The sequence below is a fragment of the Frankliniella occidentalis genome, unplaced genomic scaffold, assembly GCF_000697945.3.
Source record: "Frankliniella occidentalis isolate FOCC.00 unplaced genomic scaffold, Focc_3.1 Scaffold31, whole genome shotgun sequence".
In the NCBI taxonomy this organism is placed as follows: Eukaryota; Metazoa; Arthropoda; class Insecta; order Thysanoptera; family Thripidae; genus Frankliniella; species Frankliniella occidentalis.
The window spans coordinates 1,958,051-1,961,384 of record NW_026267161.1 but is presented as its reverse complement, the minus strand read 5'-3'; positions in this window follow the sequence as shown (position 1 = coordinate 1,961,384).

Here is a 3,334-nt window from a genome sequence, read left to right as displayed (position 1 = left end):
GAGAGAGAGAGAGAGAGAGAGAGAGAGAGAGAGAGAGGGAAGGAGGCTTCATACCTGGATCGACTTAGATAACGCTTGCAAGTGTAGGCCCTTACACGCAAATCTACAAGTATTAGGCCTTCCCACTGCTGATTGGCATTGCAATTATTTAATGTTGAACGTTCAACTTGAGCGCTAACAATGATGTACAGCAAAGAGTTGCAACAGTAAAGCAACCAGATTTCTTTCACAATACAAACTTGTGTCTGATGGAAACTCGACATATAGTCTTGTTGCTGTATGAGATGCGTTTGCCCCGTTGTTATCCTCTTCGTGTTTTGCCGCGTTTGTCAGTGTGAGAAGCTTGCTTAATCGGCGAGCAGGTTGTCACGTCAATGCTCGCGAGGAGACAGACGTCAGCTGCTGCTGGAAAAGGATCGGATGGGCGTTTTCGGGATAATGTTCCATTCGCTGCGCATGTCGACGACGCGGCGATTTTTCACCCCTCCTTTCTCCTTTTCTTGTTCTCGCCTGCGCCTCGTACTTTCCTCTCGCTGTGTACCCCGCGCGCCCCGTACCGCGTGGGGTGGTGGCGGGGTCGGCCACTCCACGCCACTCCACCTGCGCAGGGTGTCAGCGCAAACAGTGCGACAAAAAGACGAGAGCGCGCGGGCTCCTGTGCGACGTGACGGGGACGGGCGTGACGGTACGTCGCGTGGCGTGGCGGGGCTGGGCGCGCCACTGCGTACGGGGTAGAGTGAGTGTCACCGCTCCGCCTCGCGCGCTGTCTGCACGGTCATTTCACGGTCCTCACAGCGATGGAAGGGTTCGCTGCCGCCAGCTGACTGAATACGGCTTGTTGACGTCGTCAACCCTTCTCCCCCCCCCCCGCCCCCGCCCGACAACGACATCCCGCCGCAGTCCCTGTCTGCCGGACCGCTGACATTAAACCTGCTTTTCCCTAAAATGTACAACAAAGCTCTTATTTCGCTGCCCTACATCACGTAGCCGAGGTTGAAGCACTCTGCTTTGCACGCCCGTTTTATCGTGCCTTTGGTTTCCCCGTACACCGACGTGGTTCTCTGCCGTCGACATGAACCCCATCCACATGACGTCCTCGTTGGAGGCCGAGGATGGCGGCGGCAGACACGGCGACGACTGGGATGAAAACCAATATTCAAAGAGGGCAATGAAACTTAATATAGTCATTTACCCCTGGGGAGGGGGGGGGGGCGTGCCCCGCCCCGCCCAGCGCCGCCGCACGCGTGCTTTGGTCACGTGACAGGCACGTGCCTGACCGCCGAAGTGGGAAATTTCCTCTTTCGCGACGTTTGACGCCGCGCGCCGCTCGGGGCGGGGCGGCCGACCCTCCGACTCCACCCCGCGGCACGCCCCCCACCCCCGACCCCGCGTCACCCGGGACATTATTCGATCCTCATTTTTCGGGGCTCGTTTGGGGTTCGCGCCGCGGACGGACCATTAGCGCTTCTCTATGTGTGTGGAGTCACCCACGACCGCAGCCGCCCAAACCCGCCCGACCCGACGACCGTGCTGTTCCGACTTCTTCTTCTTCTTCAAATTCAAAAAGGGTTCATGTGAGACAGTCCAGAGCACCCAGAAAGACGAAGACGTAAAGGTTATGAAATGTTACATAAAAAAAGTATCCGACATAATGATGAACTATGTAAGACAAAATTTCACCGCAAAAAGCAGTTACTTGAAATCAAGTGTATTTTCTTGAAACAAGTAAGTGCACTACCACACGAGTAAACTATGTGAAAAATATTTTCGAAAATTTACAACATATTTTGTATTTGCAGTCAAGAAGCCCATTCTTGGTCATCATAATGAATTTCAAGTCGATTCATGGTGACTGTAATTTTACAATTTCGATTTTTAATTTTACAATTTCAATTTGTAATTTTACAATTTTAAGTTGTAATTTTACAAATTCAAGTTGTAATTTTAATTTCAAGTTGTAATTTTACAGCTTGTTTAACTACTCGAATGCATTGGCGTAAGACGGAGCTATGTCCAGTCCAGTTTCATTTCGACGCGGTGGATTAAGCTACCCGCAGTAAACGATAGCGCCCAGTCCTCGCGGGTAGTAAGTACTTACACATCGCTGTCCTCCTCCCCCCCACCAGTTGCTCCGGCGGCTAAATACGACCGGCGCGGCATTATGATGATGATTACACTTTCCTCGCCGCCCATTCTTACAAAACGGTGTAAACCGCGAGAACAAGCGGCGGCGGCGCGGCGGAAAAAGGGGTGTGTGTGTGTATGTCGGGGGTGTGACCCCCTGACCTAAGAGGGACCCGAGCCCTTGTTGTAATTAAGAGGAAATGGGGGGTTATGTTATGCATCCCGCCCTGGCCGCTGAGGGCGGGGCTCTGGCCGGCGGCGGCGCTGCCTTTTCACAATGGTTTCGCGGGAAGGTGCCGTGCGACCACTTCCTGCCTCCCCCCCCCTTCTGTCTCTCTCTCTCTCTTTAGCGGACATGATTGCCCTGTAATAGCAGGGGAAAAAGAAGAGTAGGGGGGGGGGTGGGGGGGGGGTGTAAAACACTAGGACCGTATGCCGTCCGGCGAGGGGAGGGAGTCGCGGGCTCGTGTTTGTGAATGTGTTCCCCAACTCTGGCGCTTCCTTCCGCTGCAACACACTCTCCCTATGTGCGCATCTCTCTCTCTCTCTCTCTCTCTCTCTCTCTCTCTCTCTCTCTCTCGCTCCCCCTTGCCGGCAACATGCAAAACCTCGCCGTTCATCTTCTCCGGAACCAAAATGTCTTTCTGTGTACCAGCCTCTTCCCCCTTTTCCTGCGTGCGACCCTCTCCCCTCCTCCTCCCCTTGCTTGCTTGCTTTCTTGCTGCTTGCTTGCTGCTGCTGCGCCCCCTGTGCGTGCATGTGTGTGTGTGTGTGTGTGTCTGTGTGTCTGTGTGTAGTGTTTGCACGAGCGCCCCACGGCAGCGGAGAGGAGAGGCGGGCGGTCTGCTTGTAGGCGCAGGGGATCCCCGGAGGGGTGCGAGCTTTGGCAGCGGGCGGACTAGGGCGGACCCGTCGTGGAGGGGCGGGTACAGAGGGGGCCGCGGGCAGCTCCCGGCTGAGCGAAAGGAAGGATTTCGGGAACGCCTTTGAATTTTCGTCTAGGGATCTTCTTTCCCCTTGACGTCCTCCTTATATATTCTCCTCTTTTCTGCCTCTGGTGGATAGACATGCGCAAATATTACAGCGAGCGAATAGTGACTTGCCTGCTCGCTGCAGCATAAGCGGGTGCGCGAGTGAGTGAGTGAGTGAGTGAGTGAGTGAGTGAGTGAGTGAGTGAGCGAGTGAGTGAGTGAGTGAGTGAGTGAGTGAG